We start from the raw sequence: 17432 nt of genomic DNA on the forward strand, positions 1-17432 counted from the left end.
TGATTTGCTCGAGTGGGCCCAGTAAAGTCTCCATCGTGAAACTTGTTACAGTGTTTGGCATATGGAATATGTCACGGGGAGCTTGCCAGGCTTTGCCATGCAGGCAAGATTCTAAGATACTCTCAGTAGCTTTCTGGGTTCTCCAAGAGGGGCAGAGGAATCTAACTCAGGTCAGCCATGTGGGTCATGTGCAAGGCAAACACCCTACCCGATGTGCTATCGCTCCAGACCCCCACTGTGCTATTGCTCAACCCTTTTTTGCGATTTTTATACATTTTGTTTTCATAAAGTAGTTCACAATAGTTCATTACAGATAATATTCAAACACCCACCCCACCAACGAGCATCTTCCCACCACAATAAGAGGGAAGTGTGTGAAGGTTGTATTTCATTCTGGAGCCACTTAAGCCCATACATAAGAGAATATAAGAAAGAATGTTAGAAACCAAACAAATATGTGCTACTTTAGGTACATCAGTGGGCTAGAGTATAACAGGTCACACATTTGTGGCCGCATTTGTGGCCTCACTCTCCAGGGAATACTGCATCAGTATTCTCTTCCAGGAGACTTATTTTATAGTCTCTGGATCTTGGCCGTTGATGAGACCACATGATGCTGGGGTCAGTTTGTAGGTGTGACTGCCAACAAACCTTTATTATTAAAAATGTTTATTATTTTATTTTTTGGCTTACAATACTACTAGTAAATATTTAATATGGACATAATTCAAAATCACCTTCATACCTTCCTTTAATCAAAGAGATTTTGAGTCAGTGTTGTATATCTAGAGATTCTTAGTATTTGGACTGCAGTAGGAGAAAATAGTCTCCAGCAATGCAGAGTGGGACACAGTTCTGCCCAGCCTGACCTAGAACAACAGCAGAGGGGCAATAGGTCTTTCAAATACAAAACATTGTTCATTGATTTGCTCAAGTGGGCACCAGTAATGTCTCTATTGTGAGACTTCTTGTTACTGTTTTTGGCATATTGAATACATCACGGGTAGCTTGCCAGGCTCTGCCATGTGAGCACGATATTCTTGGTAGCTTGCCAGACTCTCCAAGAGGGGTGGAGGAATCGAACCAGGGTCAGCCTGGGTCAGCCGCATGCAAGGCAAATGCTCTAACCACTGTGCTATCGCTCCAGCCCATCTGAAATTAGAATTTCATATATTTTGTACCACTTGATAGGGATCTTTGAAATCTGTTATATTTTCTTATTATCTCCACTTTTTATAAAATAAATATCTATATTTTGAACTAGAATTATTATATGGCTCCTTTTGCACTATCTATTCTGAATTCTTTATAATTTAAAACATTTAAGTTTTAGGAAAAAAGAAAAACTTCCAAACTTTAATCAAAGATCCCTGCAGTTAAACCTTGTCTGACCCATTTTTCACTACATAAAACTGAACAAGTCAAACTTTCTCTGAGCCATAGTAGTTTCCTCTACAACAATTGATTGGTTTTTTTTTTTGCAACAGTTATTCTGCTATAATTAAAACATAATTTTATTATAAAGCAGTGGCTTCCCTATCAGGGTTTTTAGACAATATGGCTAATCACCCATTTCTCTATCCTCTGCAACTGCCCTCACATATTTGATTTTCCTATGCTATTTAGCTTAATAAGTGAATCTCAGTCTAAGTAAACTGAAAACAGAAGCAAACTATTAAGTATTCTATTTTTATTTCTGAATTTATTGCCCAACTCTTGATTTCGTTTTGATGCCTCAGGAGCTGACCTAGGATAAATGGAAGCTACCAACCACCAACTGTGCTGTCAGCTGCGTTGTTGGGTCAAAGGTGCTGGCTGAGTTTGCAAATTCTGAAGGTTTGCCAGCAGTGAAGGTATTTGCCTTAGAGGGAAATGGTGCCCCAAACAGATTTCATTTCAGGATGCTGCTGAATGCTCCAATTTCAGACAATGTCTATCTTGGAGAAAAAAGGAAACAGTAAGGAAGGTGTTCACTTGATGCCATCAAAATGTGTCAAACCATCTGCACCTCTATAAGTACCATTATCTTGGCCTTGGACAATTGAAGCACTGACAGTAACGAAGTTTCTGTTTTCTGCAAGTACTGGGAATTGACATGACAGCTGGTTTCCATGAGGAAAGCACATATGCCAATCTTTGAAATTAAACAACTTTCTACAATGTTCTGTTATTGATTAAATTTAGGGGGGGTTATTATACTATTTATACTCTCCATGTATTTATTTAATTTTCTCAGTATTAAGTTCTTGTCAATTAAAGTGTGCTCTTCATTAAAAACATTTATCTTTAATCAAACATAATTTAAATGCCAAGTTACAGATATTTTTAAAAGAGAGGTTACAGTCTAAACAAATAACACTATAGATAAAATCATTTCACCAATGTGTCAAGCCTGAAACTAGCTGTAATCAAATTTTTATCAAGGTCAAAGTAGAAATAGTACTAGAGGAATGTTCTTTTTCTCTTGAGAAATGCTCCTTCTGACCCATACTATGGCATAAAATAAAGAGTTCATATTCTATAGATGTTACTGATGGCTCATCCCTGGTTTAACTCTGTTTCTCTAACAGCTTATATAGAGTACAAATTATCTGTTGAAGTGTAGCCAATCTGCCAGGTGAATAGCGCAGATGCCATAAGAGAGTGGAATTTGGAAATGAAACAGCAGCCTTTAAATAGCCAAACTGTATATGTCATGCTATGATTTCAGTAGGTCTCCAGTCATTAGTAATAAGCCACAAGAGAAAATCTGAGAAGGGTTTAATTCAGAAGTCCATTTTTATTGTTACCACAGTACCTCTAGTAAAATTGCTATTGAAGGTTGTATTCTTTTTTCTCTTCTTTTGTTTATATTTTTCCTTTCCTTAGGATATTGTCAACATTTCAGGTCAAAAATACTCTGCCATTGAATATGCTTTGTGGTGCACCAAAGTTAAAAATAATATTGAAATTCTTGTTTTATACTGGTGGTGTTCAAAAATTGCTCCACCAAAGTACCAAGATTCCACCACCATTTTCTCAAAGTTCCTTCTCAGCTTTAGCCTCCTAGTTCCATGCTCTATTGACCATGTGTGTGTGTGTGTGTGTGTGTGTGTGTGTGTATGTGTGTGTCTGTGTCTATGTGTCTGTGTCTATGTGTCTGTATCTGTGTAACATGGTTTAACTAGTAAAACATCCATGATTTTGTTGTGCAATATTATTATACCTTCACCAGAGTGCCCAAGACTGCTACTTTAATGTCACTTCTATTCCACTGAAGAGTCTTGAGGCTGTTTTTTAACTCCCTAATGAATGTGTTTTATTATTCTTTTAAAAATACTTGACATTAGTTGAGTTAGCTACAGTGGTTACGTTAGCAATAGTGTTCAAGTATATGCTATTGCTCAACAGAGTTATTGCTCCGCTCCAGCACCGAGGTTTCACAATCTCTCACCAGTATCTCTCTATCACCTCTACTACAGATTCATTCCCTTCATCCTTGAACTGGTTTAATCATGACAGTCATTAATTCATGAATTTCCAATGGAAAGATGTCATAGTGGTTTTACAAATTTTATGAGTTTAAGTATACAAAATATGTTTTAAATAGTTTTTGTTGAAAGCTGAGATTGAAATGAATTAATCTTTATTCATAGAAATAACATATAAATATGGAAAAAAAGAATTACAATTACTTGGTTTTCTGGTTAGGTAATCCTAACCCCTAACACTAACCCTATGCTAAGTGTTTTACATTTGTAAAAGTTTCTCATTTTTTTTAACAACCTGAGTATATATATATATATATGTATTATTATCCTCAATATACAAGGGAAGAAACCAAAAAAATTCAAAAAATAAGGTGTTCAAATTTATAAATAAACTATTTTAAGTGGTTAAAACCTGGATTAAAATGCAAGTATCTTGGGGGCTGAAGTGATAGTACAGCCGATATAGGGTATAGCATTTACTTTGCACACAGTGACTGAGGTTTGATTCTTGCATCCCAGATAGTCAATAAAACCTTCCAGGAGTGATCCCTGAGTACAGGGTCAGGAGTAAGCCCGGATAACAATCTTTTTCTATTCTACTGCAAAAGCTATCTCTCTAATGAAAGCTTGGCAAGATAGAAACTGCAATTATACAGGTCAGAGTATAATGGGTAAGGAATTTGTCTTGCAACATGGCTCATCTGGGTTCAATCCCCAGTATCTCATATGGTCCCCCAAGCATAGCCAGGGGTAATTTCTGAGTGTAAAGCCATGAGTAATAGCCCCAGAGCATCACTGAGAGTGATCAAAAAGCAGGGGGAAAAAAGGAAGAAAAGAGAAAGAAACTGGAATTATAAATTGGCTTTCTTCAGTTAGAAAAGCAATAAATAGATTAAAAGGATAACAATAATAAGATATTTTGGCATCTATAAAATGTTTTCACTAAGTAATTAAAACACCATCTTTGAAAAGCAAATGGAGGCCGGACTGATAGTACAGCAGATAGGATGTCTGCTCTGCTCATGGCTAACCCCAGTTAGATCCCTGGTATCCCATATGGTTTCCTGAGCATCGCTGGGAGAGATTCCTGAGTGCAGAGCCAGGAGTAACCCTTGAGCATTGCTGCATCTGACCCAAAAAGCAAAAAATAAACTAATTAAATTAAAAAATAAAGGTAAATGAGCAAGTGGGAAATTGTTTTTATTATTACTAGAAGATAGTTTAAAGAATATGAATAGTTCTAACAAAACTAAATTTATAATATGCTTATAGCATAATGCAAAATAAAATTTTCATATATGATGCAAAATATCCCTCTCTTGATATTATTAATTTTTTACTTATAAAGGAAAAGAAAAATAAAAGGTCTTTATCCTCTTTCAATCAAGTCACTAACATTTAACATTTTCAAGAGAAAATATTTTGGTCCTATTGGTTATGTGTATCTTTTTAGATATACATAACAAAACAATAGTAAGATTTTTAAAGTCTGTTACTGTGTTAAAAGATCATAGTGTCAGTACGATTCTGAGAAGGGCAGGGTATCGGGATATTAAATTCTCTTTCCCCCTTTGCATTTATGGACTGTGGCATGGAGGATTCTTCTGTAAGAGTAACTGCCACTACCCGGCACACGAACCCTCTCTACGTAATCCATAACATGAGCTCTGTTGGAAATGATCCATTCAAATATACAGACCCAGCAGACAGTTCCATCAAAAGAAATTGTTAGGCTAACCAATATTATGCAGCCCTGTAAGAGTCCGGATTTAGTCTTCCTTCTGCTATGCAAGTGTGTTTCAAGTAGGAGATTAAAATTTTTTGCATTCATCTTCTTTATTATCTGGGATTATTTTCAAAGAATACATGTCTGTGGTTATTTTACTTTTCATTTCTGTGCTGTCCAATATGGCACCCACTAGCTACTTGTGCCTATTGACCACTTAAACTATGACAGTTGCAACTAAGAAACTGCATCTTTATTTGACTGCATTAAATGTAACCTAGCTTTTAAAGTAGAAGCTGTATTAAATATACTTCTATTAAACACAGCTATCTTGTTTTGATAGGCGCAACACTTCTCTTAAGATTTTAAATCATGTGAATAACTTAAGTGGAAATTCTTTACTTTCTTGGAATTTTAAACTTAAAACACTATTCTAGAAGTAGTAAGGCAAGAATTCCTATGTTGAATGTGATAAAATCAAAACCCACTGCTTTGCCTACTACTTGTTTTAATTGAGCACCTTACATAGCTCTTGTGCCTTGACTTTATTATCGCCACATGAATATAATAGTCCAGTATCTATCTCACATATTATAAGGGGTAAATGTATTTGAGTGGTTAAATATTTTTTCCGGCATAGTGTAAGTAAATAATAAATTAAAAATGGGGCTGGAGTTATAGCACAGTGGGTAGGGTGTTTGCTTTGCATGTGGCTGACCCGGGTTCAATTTCCAGCTGTGACCCAAAAAGCAAAAAAAAGGAATTATTTCAACTAATAAAATAGAATTATTTTTCTCTATGTTAGACAAATATTCTTTCAATGGATGTTTGATGGGAATAGATTTGCTGTAGGTTTTCTAACATTCTGAACTTCTGTAATAGATGAATTATAACACCTAGATGTTCTTTCTTTTTGATTTAGAACCACAGATGGTGATGCTCAGGGTTTACTCCTGTCTCTGCACTCAGAAATTACTCCTGGAAATGGATAGGGGACCACATGGGATGCAAGGGACCAAACCCAGGCCCATTGAGTGCAAGGCAAACACTCTACGCATTATACTATCTCTCCTGCTCCATAACATCTAGACTTTTAAATTAAATTTTACTTTAAAGAAAAGGTGTTCTTGATATATATGAACAAAAACATGTTTTTTTCTTTTTTCTTTTTTTGGGGGGAGGGCTTAGGGGTGGGACTGGGAAAGGGATGTTTAGACAACATCTAAACATCTTGGTATTGGAAAGGGGGGGATACTGGAAAATTTGGTGATGGAGAATGTGCACTGGTTAAGCGATGGGTGTTCAATCATTGTATGAATGAAACTCAAATATGAAATTTTTATAACTTTATCTTATGGTGATTCAATAATGAGAGAGAGAGAGAACATTGACAGTGCTCAAGACTCTCTCCTGGTTTTATTCCCAGGGAGCACTTCTTGTGATAGTTAGGGACCATATGTGATGCAGGAAATTGGCCAGATGTAAGTTGAAACTTAACCCTGGGTCTATCTCTCCAGCTCCAAGATTATTCTTACAAAAACTTAGTACAACTTTTGGCAAAACTCTGTCAAAGGTAGACTCAAAAAGACTGCTTTTACTCCTCCAGTGTGTTCCACTTTCTGGCTTTTTGTTGAAAATTGGAGAGCATAGAATAATTATATTTAGATATTACCTGCAATGAATGAAGTTCAGCCACCATCACTTAAAAAATACTAATATTATCTCATCTATTTTAGATACTATTACTAGATACTTATCTAATTTACCATGACAACACTTGTCACCTGCACATATAGTTCAAAATATTCTCCGAAGTATTTCATCAAAGCATAATTTTAAAATACAAAGTATGATTACATCATCATCATAATCATAATCATACTTTGTATTTTAAAATTATGCTTTTACTAAATGACTCAGAAAGAAAGGGATAGACATAGAAAGATTGCATTCATCTGGGGAACATAAAGTAACAAAATAGGAGACTAACACCCAAGAATGGCCGAGATTACTACCAGGAATTTTACTCCATGGCTTAGAGGCCAACCACAAATGCTAGGGGATAAGGGAGCTCAGATAGAGAAGGGAATACCAAATAAAGGTGTTGGGAGGATCCTCCCAGGACGGGAGAAGCATGTGGAAAGTAGACTATAGACTAAACATAACACCCAATAAGAAAGAGAGAACAAAAGGGAATGCCCTGCCACAGAGGCAGGGTGGGATCGGGGGTGGGAGTGATACTGGGATCCGTGGTGGTAGGAAATGGGCACTGGTGGAGGGATGGGTAGTTGATCACTGTATAATTGAAACCCAAGTACAAAAATGTATAAGTCTGCAACTGTACCTCATGATGTATCACTATTAAAAACAATTTTTAATATAAAAAAATAAAAAATAAAATAAAATAAAATTATGCTTTTAAAATTATGTAATCCCATCAATGGCCAAGACCCAGAGACTACAAAACCCAGCTCCCGGAAGAGAACAGCGCAGAGTCTCCTGCCCCCATGCCTGGCTGTCCTCATTGGGGCCCCTTGGAGGGGAGCAAGTTAAATTTCCTTCCCCGCCCTGAGAAGAGCCCCAGCAGCCGAAGACCTCCAGAACCAGCCACAACCATGCTGAGACCACTCTCCACACGCACGAAGGTACCGGCAGAGGAACAAAGGCATGCGGGTCCCGGGGCTGAGGTGTCCAAGTCTGCTTGGATAGGGGCTGAGCATCCTCCACCCAGATCCTCCATCTTCCAGTAGGCAGGGGTCACACCCAGTGGGACCTCCAGGGCAAAATGTCACTGGCCAAAAAAAAAAAAAAAAATAGACCTGTAATATCCTGAGATTTAACTGTAGAATCAATTTGACTCTAGTGTATTTTGAGTTGGCTACCATTTAAAATAGACTCATATCTAATTCTTTCCTTGAGCAATAATTCCAAAATGCTGTTTTCAACTAAAAGTATAGTTATCTTCCTGTTTCATGAAGCTTTCTTTTTTTCTGTAGCTTCAGGTAAATACCTATAATCATTATTCCAACGAATACATTGTTTCCTCAAAGGTCAAAACACATGCAAACAGAGAGAGAGGGAGAATGAGAGAGAGAGACTAGTACAAATACTAAATGGAAAAAAGTCAAATGTCAAAATCAAGTTTGGAAACACCGAATATAACACATTGAGAAAAATTAGAAGTAGATTGTGCTTGTCATGGTATTTTCAATATATAGTTCTTCCTTCACCTCCCCCTTGTCTGTGAAACACATCTGTGATTTCTTTGCTAACCATTTTCCAGCCTCTTTCATAAAATAACGGTTGTGTTCTGGTGTTTTTCATTTTGAATACTTAAAGCATGTCTCCCATCTCATCCACTGCCACGTTGTTAAATCTAAAGTGGAAAGAGAGAGTGATCACTCTGGTATCTCTAGTTGGCAGCAAAAAAAGTGTTGCTTTCAATTACTGGGCACAAAAGCTAGCCAAAGGGAAGGCAATTCTTCAGGATGGTGTGCCTAGCAAAAGAGCCGTCACAAATAGAGACTGAAATGACCACTCACTCCAAAATTAATCTTAATAAAGGATTCTCAAACATGACATTAACTAATACTAGAAGTACTCAGTTTTGCCAAATTGCATAAAGAAAAAGTATTCGCCTCTTAGGATGACTGTCACAGACAGATATGGCCAGGATCCCTACTGACTTGGAGTTTGACAAAAGAAGTTCGTTTTTTCAGCCTTTTGCTCCAAAGGATGTCTGTTCTCCACAACAGTAAAAGCTAACACAATACAGAAGTCTTGCTAATATAAAGGATTTGCGATTAACACTCTACATCAATTCTGATTTTCCATATTTTTTAGTGGAACCAGGTTTGCTAATAAATTGCCAGCTGTTAAAGTCACTAAGCCTATTTTCATCACAACCACCACATAACAGGACCCCTGCAAATACCCAAAGCCTGCTTTTCTCTCATTGTACACTTTATATTGTTTCAGATGAAGTATACCCTCCTCCAAGATTTCTGGGGTTTCATTGTTAATGACTTAAAGTATAGTTTCAAGATTCTGGTGGTAAGTTGGCAGACCTGCAGGCAGTGTGGCATCTGAGCCTCACCCCTTTTTTTAAAAACCTGGGGATAATTTCTGAAGAGAAGAGAGAAAAAAGAAGAAAAGAGAGAAATGGCCAAATTTCATAGAGACTACCAAAGCTTTATTAATGCCTGGCCAGAAGACAGATTGCCAAATCTTCAACAGACGACTTGATGGAAAAGAGGGAAACCAGGAGAAACTAATAAAAAACAAAAAAATTGAAAGGGGAAAAATGTTTTGGGGGATAATTTGCAACTCCATTATAATTTTAAAAAATGTAAGTTTGGATCTTGAATTATGATCAGTCATACCTATTATTCTTAAGAAACATTAATGTTCTGTCTTTTCTCCTCCTCACCAACTCCTTTACTGAGAAAGTTAGCAATTTATTAGAAATGCAGATTTGGGAAAATAATACTATATAAAGATTTTGACTGTTCCAAGATTTCATGAAAATACTGTGCTAACAGCTCTAACTTCTCAAGAGCAGTGAGCTTTGCCCTTGAGAAAACACTATTTTCATCACGCAACCACATGTCACTGCTGTAGCTAAAGTGCTGCTCTTGACAAGCTGTGTTCCTGGTAAAATGTTATTGTTGGCAATTGCTGATGGTGGGGAGACAGCTTAGGGAGACTCTTACCCAAATGGGGATGTGCAAACTGACTTTAGTACCTGAGGGACACTCAGGTACCTCTGACCCAGATTCCCTGGGTTTTCTAGCACCCTGTCCCTTTGTTCTGTAATGAGAGCCAAATGTTCGCTTTTTCCATTCCCTCTGGCCCTGTAATGTGACTCCCCAACAGCCATCAAGCCATCAGCCTAGTTTGGGCTCCCTTGCCTGCCCTTCCTACTACTGGACCGTATTGCTACAATTTTCCTGAAATTGACAAAGGGTTGAAGGCAGGCGGGAGGGAGGAGGAAGCCCGCAGCAGTTGTTCTGGGTCTCTGTGAACCACCGTGGGCCTGGGTCCTGATACCCACGGGCAACTAGTGTTAAAGGATAGCCGGGAAACTAAACTTTGTTAATTAATTAGTCTCTTTGTTCATTTAGCTAGTTAAATCAGTCCAGAGTCATCATATTTTTCATGCAAGAGAGACTCCTGTCAAATGAGAAATCCAATAAATGTGCATTACCTTATGTTGGACTAGGGGACTATTGGCAGGAAATAGTCCTAAGGTCCTCTCACCTAAGGCTCCGTGAGAGTTTTTTATGCTGCATTTCAAGCCCATGATTTTGTGGGGGACATCTTTTGTTGTTGTTTGGTTGGTTGGTTGGTTTTGAGGTGTTTAAAATTCCCTCTCAGTCAAGATCCAGGGAAAGAAAGCCCTCTGGATGGGCAGGAGCAGTTTTTCTGTGGTCCTAACTTACTTGATTTAGAAAATTCATCCTTGCCCTATACCCATCTCCCCAGTTGATCAAAAGTCTGGTGCCCACAAAGAGATCACACTTCTGCCCAGTGGACAAATAGGAATCTGCCTTAAAATCAAAGCTTGAATCTTGAAAAGGTTTCAGCAAAAAATACAAGGCACCATAAATGCTGTACACACCTCATGGTGTCTCACTAGTAAAAATTTAAAAAATAAATAAATGCTGTACACAGAAGACCCTTGTGAAAAATTCCTACTGTTGCTCTCTACCAATTTATCTTTAATCTGCCAGTCTTAAATAGGTTTGAAAACTTCAAGATCTTTACTTTTGTAACTTTATATAAAACCACTATAAATTCAGTCTCAAGCTTTTTAAGACAATTCCTGCCTTTCTCCATTTCTGTTAATATTGTTGTTGTTGAAGTTGGTGGGCCCTCTGGGGACTTATGTGATGAGAAGAGGAGAGAGAAGGTCACTTTCTACCTATTCACCTCTGCCACCCTGGGACCAGCCCGAAAGTCTAGGATTGAAAAAGTTTGTCATGAACCCCTTCACAACACAGACTCCCAAGTCTCTCCAGCTCCATTAGGTAGCCATCACGCCACACCTGATGTCTACTTGTTCTTCCCATGCCCAGCATGGAAGTTACTCTCTAACACCTGATTTCTCAGGTACTCCGGCTGCAGCAAGGAATTGCTCTTTGCAGGACACGAAAGCCAGTTCTAGGCCTTATCCAGACCTTCTGGGTCCTTGCTCTTCAAAAAAGAATATCAGGAGTAGGTGAGCAGTGAAGCAAAAAATAGATTTATTTGGAGGATTTTTGAGAAAATAAACAGGCTTATTTGGAAGCTTTTTGAGGAAGGAGAAAGAGAAAGAGAGAGAGAGTAATGCATGCTAGAGAGAACAGACTTCTCAAAAGGCAGAGAGTGCCCCCAGTACTTATCTCAAGGGAAAGATAGAGGCAACACGTGTTTTCAGGGACCACTTGTGCTTGACCACATGGGCACAAGAAGCACATGGGCTAGGGCAGCATATGTGTGTGCTTCCTTTGTTAAACTTGACTTTATAGGGTTTTTTCCCAAGCTGCTCCATATGAGACTTTCTAGCTAGGTAAGATTCTAGGGTGGTTGACAAGGGGGTAGAATTGAAAGTGGTCATGATCTTTGAAATTCCTTTCTTGGACTTTTGTTCCCGCTAGAGCTTCTCTGGGAGGGGGGTCCAGCCTTCTATGGGTCTTGGCACCAGATGAAGGTCTTATCATGCCTTAGTTCCTGAGCTCACAAGGTGGGCTTTTTGCAACCTTGGGGCTATTGGTTTTATTAATTACTTCCCAAGGAATTCCATTTCCATGGGGACCCTTTCATCTCTACCTGCCTACATCACTAGAAGATTACCCCTCAACAGGGCAAAGAGATTAAAATTTTATTTTATTTTAAAATTTTATTTACTTTTAAATTTGGAGTATTTTCTTTTTTTATTTTTTTAATGTATTTGGTTGGTTGGTTTGATTTGAACCATGGTGAGATATACAGTTACAAAGTTGTTCATGACTGGGTTTCAGTCATACAATGTACCAACACCCATCTCTTCACCAGTGCACATTTCCCATCACCAGTGTCCCCAGGTCCCCAGTTTCCCTCATACCACCCTATCTCTTGCCTGTGTCTATAGAAGGCACTTTTCATTCTCTCTCTCTCTCTCTCTCTCTCTCTCTCTCTCTCTCTCTCTCTCTCTCCCTCTCTCTCTCTCTCTCTCTCCTTTTGGGTCTTATAATTTGCAACACAGATATTGAAAGGTTATCAGGTATATCTCTTTACCAACTTTCAACACTCAGTTCTTATTCCAAAAAAAGACAATTTGATTTCAGAATTTCAGGTGAAGAGGAAAATTCAAATTCAAGAGCTATGTAGTAGAGAATGTTTTTAATGTAGTGTGAATTTATTGAGTACTCAACAATTTGCTGAATAATTTACATGTTATCTAACTTATCCTCACCTACATCCTTCAATAAAAGGTGCTACAATTTTCCTGGTTTGTAGGGGAGGAAGTTAAAGTATAGAGAAAAGCAAGAATTTGTCTATGATTATCTGTGACTGGGGCTGGAGCGATAGCATAGCAGTAGGGCTTTTGCCTTGCACGCAACCAGCCCGGCCGAGCCAGGTTCGATTCCTCCACCCCTCTCGGAGAGTCCAGCAAGCTACCAAGAGTATTGCGCCAGCACAGAAAAGCCTGGCAAGCTACCCATGACGTATTCAATATGCCAAACACAGTAACAACAAGTCTCAAAATGGAGATGTTACTGGGCCTGCTCAAGAAAAATCAATGAACAATGGGAGGACAGTGTGACAGTGTTATCTATGACTGAGGTGGGGTTAGCATTATAATCCACATGATTCTAAATCTTCTTATATATAATTTAACAGGTTTTGATGGTTTATTAGATAAACCAGGGAGGAGAGACAGAGTATGGGTCAGAGAGATAATGCTGAGTGAGTCTAGAAATTGAATCAAGAGTCACAAGAATACACAGTTGAGCTAAAAAGACTATAAATTTGGATCAAACCCCATTTTACAGATGATGTATTAGAGGTAACCATTGCAAGGTTTCTTAGTCTGATATTGACAGGTCAAGCATGAAGCTAGCTTTTCCAAGTCCTTGACTGTGTTTGTTCAATTTATTATTTTATTTGGCTATTATTCTTTACCATCTCTCTTAAATGTATGGCCTATTCAATACCCCCGATGAACACGGATGCAAAGATTTTCAACAAAATACTAGCAAATAGAATTCAACAAGTCATCAAAAAGATCATACACCATGACCAAGTGGGATTCATACTGGGGATACAAGGACGGTTAACATTCAGAAATCAATCAACATAATCCATCATATCAACAAAAGAAAAGATAAAAATCATATGATCATATCAATAGATGCAGAGAAAGCATTTGACAAGATCCAGCCCCCATTTATGATGAAAACCCTCACCAAAATGGGGATAAAGGGTTTGGGGGATAATATAGTTAAAGCAATCTACCACAAGCCTACAGCAAGCATCATCCTCAATGGGGGAAAACTGAGAGCCTCCCCGCTAAGATCAGGGACGAGACAAGGATGCCTACTCTCTCCACTACTGTTCAATATAGTAGTGGAAGTACTTGCAATAGCGATTAGGCAAGAAAAAGATATTAAGGGCATCCAGGTAGGAAAGGAAGAAATCAAGCTCTCACTATTCGCAGATGATATGATACTATACTTAGAGAACCCAATAACCTCCACCAAAAAACTCCTAGAAACAAGGGAGTTGTATAATAAAGTTGCAGGCTATAAAATCAATACCTAAAAGTCCATGGTTTTTCTATATACAAATAATGAGCGAGAAGAAAGTGACATGAGGAAAACAATCCCGTTAACAGTTGTGCCCCAGAAAATCAAGTACTTAGGAATTAGCTTAACTACGGAAGTAAAGGACCTATACAAAGAAAACTACAAAACGCTACTTCAGGAAATAATAGAGGACACAAAAAAATGGGAAAATATCCCCTGCTCATGGATCGGGACAATTAACATTGCCAAAATGTCAATACTTCCCAACGTACTGTACAAATTCAATGTGATCCCTATTATAATACCCATGACATTCTTCAAAGAAATGGAGCAAAAACTCCTGAAATTTATAAAGAAGAATATAAATTGTAAATTTATATGAAACAATAAGCAAACACTCCTAAAATTCATATGGAACAATAGATAAAGAAATTCTTGAGAAAAAGAAAATGGGAGGAATCAACATCCCTAACTTCAAACTCTACTACAAAGCAGTAATAATTAAAACAGCATGGTACTGGAACAAAGGCAGAGCTGCAGACCAATGGAACATGGTGGAATATACTGACATTTACCCTCAAGCATTTGATCATCTAATCTTTGATAAGGGGGCAAGAAAAGTGAAATGGGGCAAGGAAAACCTCTTTAACAAATTGTGCTGGCAAAAATGGATGGCTACATGCAAAAAAGTGGACTCAGATCTCTGCCTAACACCATGTACAAAAGTAAGATCAAAATGGATTAAAGACCTCAACATCAGACCGGAATCCATAAGGTACATTGAAGAAAAAGTTGGCAAAACCCTCCATGACATTAAGCTAATAGTATCTTCAAAGATGTCACGCCACTGGCCAAGCAAGTGAAAACAGAGATAGACAAATGGGACTATCTTAAACTAAAAAGAAGCTCTGCAGCTCAAAAGAAACAATGACCAAAATACAAAGACAGTCTACAGAATGGGAAAGGATATTCACCGAATACACATCTGACAAGGGGTTGATATCAAGGATATACAAAGTACTGGTTAAACTCCACAGGAAGAAAACATCCAACCCCATCAAAAAATGGGGCAATGAAATGAACAGAAACTTTCTCAAAGAAGAAATCCGAATGGCAAAAAAGCACATCAGAAAATGCTCTACATCATTAATCATCAGGGAGATGCAGATCAAAACCACAATGAGATACCATCTCACACCTCAGAGACTGGCCCACATTCAAAAGAACAAAAGCAACCGATGCTGGCGCGGATGTGACGAGAAAGGGACACTCCTTCACTGTTGGTGGGAATGCCAACTAGTTCAGCCCTTTTAGAAAACAGTATGGACGTTTCTCAAAAAATTACAAATTGAGCTCCCATTTGACCCAGCACTACCACTCCTGTGAATATACCCTGGAGAGGCAAAAAACGTATAGTCGTGGGGACATCTGTATTTGTTTGTTCATTGCAGCACTGTTTGCAATAGCTAGAATCTGGAAAAACCCGAGTGCCCGAGAACAGATGACTGATTAAAGAAACTTTGGTACATCTACACAATGGAGTACTGTGTAGCTGTTAGAAAAGATGAAATTTACATACAAGTGGTACTACATGGAAAGTATCATGCTAAACAAAATGAGTGAGAAAGAGAGGGACAGATATAGAAATATTCCATTCATCTGGGGCACATAAAGTAACAAAATAGGAGACTAACACCCAAGAATAGCTGAGATAAATACCAGGAGGTTTAGTCCATGGCTTGGAGGCCAGCCACACACTCTAGGTGTAAAGGCAGCACAGATAGAGAAGGGAGCACCAAATAAAGGATATTGGGAAGATCCGCCCAGGATGGGGGAAGCACACTGAAAGTAGACTATAGACCTAACATGATTTCCACTCGATTCCTCTTTTGAAAACCATAGCACCCATAAGGAGAGAGAGAACAAAAGGAAGTGCCCTGCCACAGAGGCTGGGTGGGATAGGGGGATGGGGGTTGGGAGGGATACTGGGATTTGTGGTGGTGGAGAATGGGCACTGGTGGAGGAATGGGTACTATTCGATCATTGTATAACTAAAACCCAAGCACAAAAATTTGTAAGTCTACAACTGTACCTCATGGTGCTTCAGTAATAAAAATTTTTTTAAATGTATGGCCTATTCATTTCCTTTCAATCATTTTAACTGAACAGCATGTTGTGCACAAACCAGCCTTTACAGTAGATTCTACATCTGCTTCTGAACAACTTTCAAGTGGCTACTTGTAAGGTCTGACAAATAGGAATATTAAAGTATTTGATATCAAAATTCCTGAAATGAAAGAGACACTCAAAGATATCTTCAGTGATACAATACCACTGGCAAAGATGACAGAATCAAAAATAAACTAATGAGACTATATCAAATTAAAAATTTTTTGCATGGCAAAAGAAACACATATTAAGACTAAAGACAGGTAGCTGATTGGGAGAAAATATTTGCAGTTAATACATCAGATAAAAGGTTAATATCCAGGAAATATAAATATTCACAAAGATCAACAACAACAAAAAAACAAAAATGTCATACAAAATGGGGATAAGAAATGGACAAGGAATTCTCTGAGGAAGACTAACAGATGGGTAACAGGCACATAAAAAATGATCATCATCACTTCTTAGTAGGAAAATCCCAATCAAGATGACTATGTGATACTATCTCACACCAATGAGAATGGCACATATCAAAAAAATGGTAGCAATCTTAGTTGGTAGGGATGTGGTGAAAAAGGACCTCTGATTAACTTTTAGTGGGAATGTTATGTGGTTCAACCCTACAGAAAACAAGTATGGAGAGTTCTCAGTAAACTTAAAATTGAGTTACTGTACAACCAAGCAATTCCACTTTAGGGTATATACCCCCAGAACAGAAAAATTTTCATTCAAAAGGACATATGCACACCACATTTGGCAACACTCAGTACAATATCTAAGATTTGGAATCAACCTATATATCTCACAACAGATCAATGGATCAGGAAGATAGGTCATATACAATGGAATACTATGCAGCTATAAAGGATGATGAAATCATGCAATATGCTCTAACATTGAGAGACTGGAAGAGATATTGTTCAATGAAGTAAGCTAGAATAAGAACGACACACACAGGATGATATCACTCATATGTTGTATTTAGAATAACTGGATGAGGAAATGCAATGACTTAAAAGAGGAGATGCCTAGATTAGCCTTGACCCAGAGGAAAGGAAGGAGAAAGAAATAAGTAGAGTGAAGGGGTTGAAAAGAAGAGACAGATGAAAAGCAACAGGGGAAGGGGTCAAGGGAATGCAAGTATCTTAGTGGTATAAAGGAATGATAGAGTCAAATATCCAAAGCACAGAGTCAGCACCAGATTTAAAAGGTGCCTGTCAAGAGGGCAGGCTCATGCGGGGGCTGCGAAAAGAAATCTGGAAATACTGGTGTCGGGAAGTTAACACTGGTTGTGGGCTT

Source organism: Sorex fumeus, unplaced genomic scaffold (genome assembly GCF_029834395.1).
Source record: "Sorex fumeus unplaced genomic scaffold, SorFum_2.1 ptg000061l, whole genome shotgun sequence".
Classification (NCBI taxonomy): domain Eukaryota; kingdom Metazoa; phylum Chordata; class Mammalia; order Eulipotyphla; family Soricidae; genus Sorex; species Sorex fumeus.